Raw genomic sequence first — 9,379 nt, forward strand, 5'->3', positions numbered from 1 at the left:
GGACGATTTCAAGGGCTTGGGATAAGCCACAAATCGTCCAAGGGCTTATCATGGAAAGGATTTGGATTGCTTTGATTAAAGATTATCCAACTAGGGCTTAAGGGTGAAACCCTAGAAGCCTTACAAGTATAAATAGACCCTTGGGGCAAGGGAAATCGGCACCTCTGCTAAAGCAAAGAAACCCTGGCCAATTTCTATTCCCTCTCCTCTCTCTCAAATCATCCTCTTGTTAGTTGGCGTTTGTAAGCCATTAGAGGAGTGACATTTATGACTCTAAAGCTCCAAGAATAAGAAGAACAAACAAGTGTTTCAAGGTAAGCTTCTAACTCCGATTTTGTATTGTTCTTATACTCTATTAGCCATTAGAAGTCTTGGATAAAATGCATGTTTAATTAGAGAAACCTAGATCCAAGCATTAGGGTTTGCATGTGCACATAGGAATGTTCATATGGCCAAAACCCATTAGTTATGTCTTCACAAGGAGGTAACCAGCTGACAAGCAATGCAGCAATCCTACAGATAGACTCTGCTTCTTTTAAAGTTGCGGTCACGGCAGCCGTGACAGTCGTCATGGCGCAACTCAATGCTAACAATGCCGTCAGAGGTGAAGGTGGTGTTGGCAACTCTAACCATAGTAACAGTCAAGAACACCAGCAGGTGTCTACCCACGAAGACACCTCAGACCACAAGCCCAAGAGCAAGAAGCGAAAGTTTTGGAACAAAACGAAGCGCAATCTATCTCAAAAATGCACTAAAAGACAAAAATCCATGGTTTCCCCTATAATTACTACATTAGTCCTGACTCATGCTTCGACACTAGCCACAATGTCTGTCACTCAAGAACCGATTAAAAAATATATGGGAATACTTCCGAAGTGTATCAAGTGTAGCTACCATCACAATGGGATTTTCCGGGTGCCGCACTGTAAAAACTGCAACAAGGACGGACATACTGCCCGTTCCCGCAGGAACCAGACCCAGCACATCGCTTCAATCACTTGTACCAGTGTAAGTCCAGTATGCCACCTATGCGGTAAAATGGGACACTTCAAGAGAGACTGTCCAACAGAGAGGAAAGACGGGGGGACATGAGTAGTGCAACAAACAAACTAGTAGGAGCAACAAGGAACCTTATTAGGACTTTTGTAATGATTCCAACAACAAAAACGTTTAAGTACCATATGTTTGTAATGAATTTGGTATGTTTGCTAAAATTACCGTACATCAAAAAGTAGTTAAACTACTCTCTCGTTCAATCAAATCAAAGACACTTATATATGATCATAGGTTCATTACCTGTGAGCTGGATAACTTGGTATATACATCAAGGTTAATCATAGTCAAAATACTACAGACTTAAAGCGAATAATTCCATCACGCACCTATCCCATGTCTAGTAGTGGGATTAGGGTAGAGCCACTCACTCGATGGTTTCATCAATACCAATTTGCATACGACTTACATATACTGATCAATAATAGAGTGATTATTCGGGGATCATGATATAAGGAATCACTACTAGTATTCAGAACACACTTACTACCAGTGCTAGCTGTTGTGGTACGAATCATTTGCAGCAACAATAACATCGATCAAAACGGAACACACTAACAAGAATCACATGATACTCTATCTCCCTAACGAATAATTCGTACGAATACAACTTAACTCTTGTATTACTAAAAAGATCTGTTGTCGTCATTCGATTTCGATTGGTATAGCCCTCACTTCCCCAATTAAACGGATACGAAAAGACCCTTCCCCTACCCCCACTAAATATCAAGAACCTTCGTCTCTCATAAGCGTAAATCCGACATGGACCTCCAGGTCATCTCTCGCTACGAAACTCTAAAACACTCACCAGATGAGTATTATACCTTCCGAACCATTCCACAAGTATTTCCAGAAAACCCTTCGAGAATCTCACACGTATAAAAGGAAAAGATCAAGCATAGAAGCTTGGGACGAATACGGTTAGTCTATCACTACTAAGTGTATACGCGAGGATAATATCTAATTAAGATTCTATGGACATTGGATGTGTGTTTCCGCCCTATTTCCTGTTCCTTGTCTGGTTGTGGACATGGGGAAGACTCACCTATCCAACTGTCTTACCAATTAGAGTCTTCTCACTATACTTTACCTAGAGTCGTAATTAGAGTTATGTGATAGATTACTTTCTATGCTTTTGCATGATGTGATTTCTATGTGACTTATGCCATGTATATGCCAGAGTTTTCAGAGTTAGGACCGGAAGGTCCACAGGGTTAGGGCAAGAGGGCCCACAAAGTTATGGGACTGGAGGGTCCCGCTGAGACACTTTGACCAGAGGGTCAAACAGAGTTATAGCCTCGAGTGGCTAATATGTGTTGTGAGTGGTATTTTGGGGAACTCACTAAGCTTATGCTTACAGTGTTACATGTTATGTGTTTCAGGTACCAGTGATGACCACGGGAAGGCGCCAGCTTGATTCGTACACACACATGGGATTTTATGTATTTTGATCTTGGGAGATGTTTTGTGAAACAAAGACATGATACTATGACATTTTATGAATGAATGAGTTTGTAAAAATGTGTTTGAAAATGCGAAAAATTGTTTTAATTTTTACGGTGTTACAAGTTGGTATCAGAGCCTTGGTTTGAGGGATTCGGGTGCAACTTCGGGCGTATCTGAACTCAAACTGAGGATTTGAGGAAATTTTGATAATAAAATAAGTTTTCAAAAGAAGAACTTACGAGACAAACAGAGCAGAGTCGTGTGTACGAACAGCCAGCGCCCGAAAGGTGATTTCCCAAAATACCATTATGATAAGTGTTATAAGATATGATATGATATGTTATATGATGAGCTATACTATACATGCTAGAGTAGACTAGGTATGCTTATTAGGACTAGAGTGGCCTGATATGTGATGCCTGAGTCTAGGAGTCTTGCTGCTAGGGATACTTCAGAGTGTTTAGGTAGCAGCGAGGAGGTTATGGGAGATCTGCTAGCGAGTATCACATGATTAGAGAGAGTAGAATACTTGGGATTTGGGACTCTGGGAGGAGGACTTGGGTGAATGTTGATGCGGTGTGGACGGTAGTATTGGGCCCGTACTACTGAAGACACCGGGTCAGTGCACAGCCCAAGTAAGAATCCTTGGAGTACCAAGGGACAAGTAGGGTGGAGTATTCGAGTGTGAGCATACTCGAACGAGTCCCTGATATTTATTCTTGTGTTGTATTTCAGAGAGAGGGAGATCATGGTTGGGACGCGCCACACACCAGGGAGCAGCGATACGAGTGATGAGGAGATGCATAGGATCATCCAGGAGGAGGTGGCTGCAGCCACCAGAGTAGAGATTGATGGGTTTTAGCCATAAGAACTTTCCTATGTGCGCATGCAAAACCCTAATGCTTGGATCTAGGATTTCTAATTAAACATGCTCTGAATCCAAGACTTCTAATGACTAATTAGGTATAAGAACAATACAAAATCAGATTTAGAAGTATACCTTTGGATCTCTTGTTTGATCTTGTTGTCTTGGAGCTCTAGAGTCACAATTGTCACTCTAATGGCTTACAAACACCAAATAGCAAGGAGGATGATTTTGGAGAGAGGAGAGGAGAGGAAATTCGGCCAGGGGTTCTCTATTCTTGATGAGATGCCGATTTCCATTTGCCATAGGGTCTATTTATACTTGTAGACTCATTAAGGGTTACAACTTAAACCCTAGTTGGATAATCTTCTCTTAAAGAAATCCATATCCTTTCCTTAGATAATCAATGGACGATTTTAAGCTATCCTTAGCTTCTAGAATTCATCCAACCTCTATCCACAAAGGATTTACAGTCTAAAGTTTAACTATCAAACAATTGATAGTTTATACCCTCTTATTTAATTAATCTCTTTAAGTCACCAAATTAATTCTAATTAATTTATTACTTATATTAATCAAATAACAATATTATTATTCTTTATATTATTCTCATAATATATTAATAATATTTATTCTCTCTAAATAAATCATCCTATCAAGTTGCTATGGTGAAGGCAACCCAAAAGGACCATGCACTACCGGGTCAAATATTTGCCTAATATAGTTGCAGCCTTATACACTTTTCCAACAGTCTCCCACTTGGATAAGTCTAGTAACTATATGCACAAGTACTATTCGATTTGCAATCGTAGCTCTCAAAGACGCTGTCAAACTCTGATCTAATCAATCTTGTCCTTTAGATAAGGGATCGTACAGTCCTCTGTTAGATATCATGCTGACATTTCTATGGAATGATTAGTCAAGCATTTAGGTTTCTCGATCTCTGACTTATTTGACACAGAACTTAATCGAACACATCAATTGAGTTCTGACCGGGCCCGGCACATAAGTCAAATCAAATCATCGAGCGGCCGAGATATCGCTTTTACCCTCTTGGGATAAAAGTTATAGATAAACTTCGACTTATATGCATTTACTTATTCATTAACCAACTATACACAACAATGCGTTTTATAACACCGAGTTACTGACGCGTTTTCGCATTATCAATGTACAATCAATTAACAAATAAAAAACCATATATCTAGGTCTTAAGACTATATGATATTATCGTCTTGCGATCACCCTTTTATATCATATTCCATAAGGTGATTCCAGCAAGCGCGGGTTTGTTCCAATGCTCAAAACCAGTTCATAAGCACTCGTGAATGTTGCAGCAACCCTTTGCTATGTCTAACACCATTTAGACAATCTACATACCAATTCATGACAATCTTCATTGATATCTACTTCCAACATATGAACGATTGTGGACAATTTGAATAATTCGATTATTCTTAATAAACTCAATTATTCTGGAAGTCAAAACATGCAAAATGAAACAATAGTTAAACAATTAACATAAGATAGTAACATTACTCATAAATAAAACTCCTTTATTTAATCATCAAATGTTAATTACATTTATCTATTACACATTTCTAATACTATCTAATCTATGCTAATATCATCCTTCAGCCCAATACTCCTAGCATGCTGTAAGTGCTTAACCCTACTTAGTCCCTTCGTAAGCGGATCTGCTGGGTTATCTTCCGATGATATCCTCTTCACTACGAGTTGTCCTTCTTCTACACGATGTCTAATAAAATGATATTTTATGTCGATATGTCGTGATCTACCATGATCTCTTGGTTCCTTGGTCAAGGCAACCGCTCATTCATTATCACAGAAAATCTCCATGGGCTCCTTTATGGCAGGTACAACTCCAAGATCACCGATGAAGTTCTTCAGCCATATTGCCTCCTTCGACGCTTCGCTCGCTGCAATGTACTCTGATTCGTACGTTGAATCAGCTAGGGTTTCCTGCTTGGAACTTTTCCATGTCACTGCTCCTCCATTCAAGGTAAAGACCCAGCCCGACTGCGAACGGTAGTTGTCCCTATCGGTCTAAAAGCTGGTGTCACTATACCCTCGCACCTTCAAGTCATCACTCCCTCCGAGGACTAAGAACCATTCCTTCGTCCTTCGAAGGTACTTAAGGATATTCTTCACCGCAATCCAATGGGCTCTGCCAGGATTCCCTTGATATCTGCTAACCATGCTCAAAGCAAAGGCTACATCAGGGCGAGTACAAGTCATAGCATACATGATTGAGCCAAATGCGGAAGCGTATGGTACTCGGCTCATTTCTGCTATTTCAGCTTCGGTACTCGGACTTTGAGTCTTAGTCAACTTGGCATTACTTTGTATCGGTAATTCTCCCTTCTTTGAGTTTTCCATACTAAAACGTTTTAGTACCTTCTCTAAATAAGTGTTCTGACTAAGTCCTATTAGTCTCTTCTTTCTCTTACTATCCTTATTCCCAAAATGTAAGAAGCCTCTCTGAGGTCCTTCATAGCGAAGCACTTCCCGAGCCAAGACTTTACTTCCTGCAGAGTCGGGATGTCGTTTCCTATGAGTAATATGTCATCGACATATAGAACGAGGAAGCTTACTATACTCCCATTGGCTTTGACATATACACATGATTCATCTTCGCTTTGTACAAATCCAAACTCTTTGACTTTCTCATCGAAGCAACGATTCCATCTGCGAGACGCTTGCTTATGTCCATAAATGGACTTCTCAAGCTTACACACTCTATTCGGATGCTTCGGATCCACAAACCCCTCTGGCTGAGCCATGTAAACATCCTCAACCAACTTTCCGTTAAGGAAAGCGGTCTTGACATCCATTTGCCAAATCTCATAATCATGAAATGCGGCAATCGCTAGCATCACTCTAATAGATTTTATCTTCGCAACTGGTGAGAAGGTCTCATCATAGTCAACTCCAGGAGTTTGAGTAAAGCCCTTCGCAACCAATCACACTTTATATGTGTGTACATTTCCATCCACGTCGGTCTTCTTCTTGAATCTCCTGTTGGATTAATGTCTAAGTCCATAACTATTTTGGTATGTACTTGACCCGATGGTGCATGGTCCTTTTGGGTTGCCTTCACCAAAGCAACTTGATAGGATGAATTATGGAGAGAAAGGATTAAGTAAGATTTATTAATATATTATGAGAATAATATATTAAAGGAGAAATCATATTGTTTAATTAATATTAGTCAAGAATTAATTAGTAATTAGTTATGTGACTAAAAGAGATTAATTAAACTTAAAGGACTGGAATTGTAATTATAAGTTAATTGCAATTTGGGCCATGGATTGCCTTGAATCAAGAGGTGGACGAATTCTATGGGGAAACCCATAAGGAAATCGTCCATGGGCTTGATTAAAGGAGTATATGGGTTGCTTAGGGCTTAAGCAACCAAATTAGGGTTTCCTTGTGAGATAACCCTAATAGCCTCACTATATATAGAACCCTTAAGGCTCAAAAACGTGGGGAACTTCTTTTCTAGGGTTAGAACACGTTTTAGACAGCCTCCATCCTCTCTCCTCTTCATCCTCTTGCTTATGGTGTTTGTGAACCATTAGAGGAGTGACACTTGTGACTCTAAGCCTTCCAAAGTCAAATCAAGGAGGAATTGGGATTGTTATTACTACATAACAATCAAGGTAACATTATAAACCTATTCTCATGTTAATATGATTATTTGAATGCTAGAATTAGGGTTTATAGTCTTGGATAACTTGCATGTACAATAGAGAAACCTAGATCCAAGCATTAGGGTTTGTATGAGCACATAGGATGTCTTATGAACAAAACCCATCAGTGGTATCAGAGGCTAGATTGGTTTCTATTGTATTGTTGCTTGATATGTTTGCAAAATCGATTTTTGGGCTTTCTGGCTGAGGAACTCGACGAGTACCACAGTGTACTCGGTGAGTACAGTGTGGTACTCGGCGAGTTCGAGCGTTAGATGGAGCATACTTCGGGATTTCTTGCTGTTTTTGCTTATAGATAGTTACCTTATCATGTTAGATCAATATTAATCCGATTATATGATATATTTGACTATAATTTTAATCTAACTGAAGATATTTATCAATTAATAAGATAATTGTTTGCTTATGTGATAATTGATTAATTATTTTGAGTAAATTGATAAATTGTTTTGCAAGAAATCATTAAATAAATCAAATAGGGATAATTATGTAATTAAATGTTAATTTGAATTATTTGTTATTTGATCCTTGTTGTTACGAAAAGTTTCATATTTTCCCCTTTGGGTTTTATAGTTTAAATTTGAACCCAAAAGTTTTGTTGTTTTGAAATTTAAATAGTTGAAACCCTAATGTTTTGAAAAAAGTTTCAAAACTTGCCCTCAAGTTTTGGAATTTAAATTTTAATAAAATAGTTTAATTTTGATGTATATTTAAATTCTAAACCCTAAGGTTTTGAAATGTTTCAAAACTTGCCCTCAAGTTTTGGAATTTAAAAGTTGATTAAAAGTTTAATTAGGAATGTTAAATTCTAAAACCCTAGTAATGTTTTGAAAAAGTTCAAATCACACCCTTATGGTTTTATTAATTAATTAAGGTGTATAATTAAAAGAAGTTTAATAAATCCATAAAAGTTTAGGTTTACAATTTAATTGAATTAAAGGTATAATTGTTAAATTTAACCACATAGTATTTTAAAAGTATTAAAATACACCCTATACTATATATATAACATTAAAGGTATAACATTATATATATGTATGAGTAAAAGTCAGTCTTACCGTTAGTAGGCCTCATTCACGAAGCTGGTCTGTAAGGGGTGTTTAAGGAAATTGCCTATAAAATGGCGATTGAATGGGTATCCACTCTTACCCACCGCACTCTTGACTAGTGGAGGGTCGTTAGCCGAACGGGTAGGATAGGACAAAAACTTCCATTATAGGTATAATAAAGTACAAAAGTCACTAAATGTTTTTACAAATTCCCAATCTTAGTTACTTAGGCAAAAGTTAATTGATGCAATTCCATGAAATTACACTTTGTGCCCTTGCGAAGACGTTAGTGGAGCGTGTGTGGTTTACCGGCACACTAAATGGTTCTAGGCAAAGGTGGCAAAGGGTGACTCAATGTTTTTCATAGTTCGGTGGAGCGTGTGTGGTTTACCGGCACATTGAATAGGTGACTGTAACATGTGAGGCATCCATGTAAGTTTGCATGGTTATTCACACCCGCTTTGTGATCCTCGGCATCCCAGTCACAAACAAGAGGGGCAATCGAGATTAAAACATGCCATTGAAATGCTCAATGAATCTCAAAGGATCTAGGATTTTTCATAGATTTAAAACTTAAATTTATTTTTTCGTTTTTCATGGTGGAAATTAGTGAATCGTCATTCACTTACCTTCAAATGTTCTGCAATTTGAGTTACGACATCCCTCTCCCGAGTTGTAGAATATTGTGTTGGGTCCTAGCCTTAGTATCTCATTTGGGTGATTTACTAAGGACTCAATCAATCAACTAACCTGAATTCGTTTTCTCCCATTTTGTAGATGTCAAAGTTCGACAACTATGGTCTTCCCAAATCCCGTGGAATAAGCATTCCACATGAAGATGGTATTCCACAATTCGATCGAGGAACGAGAGATCATACTTCACTTCCTCTTCCTCCTCCAATTATTATCCCTAACCCACAAGTTCGAAGGCTTGAAAAGTTCAAGATCACTCAAGCCCTTTTGGCAAGTAAACATAAAGAAGGAAAGTCGGTATGTGCATACGTCCTAGGGATGAAGTCACATATTGATAGGTTAAGAATGTTGGGATCCATTATCTGTGAGGAAATAGCTGTTGATTGGGTTCTTCAATCACTTCCTAACTCATATAGTGAGTTCGTAAGAGAGTACTATATCATGAACCGCGACGTGACCCTTATAGATCTCACCTATATGCTTATTGCTGCTGAATCAGCAATGGTTTGGCGCAATAGAAAAGCAAAGTTGATTGGTGA

The sequence above is a fragment of the Lactuca serriola genome, chromosome 1, assembly GCF_051521515.1.
Source record: "Lactuca serriola cultivar US96UC23 chromosome 1, Lser_US96UC23_V15, whole genome shotgun sequence".
Classification (NCBI taxonomy): Eukaryota; Viridiplantae; Streptophyta; class Magnoliopsida; order Asterales; family Asteraceae; genus Lactuca; species Lactuca serriola.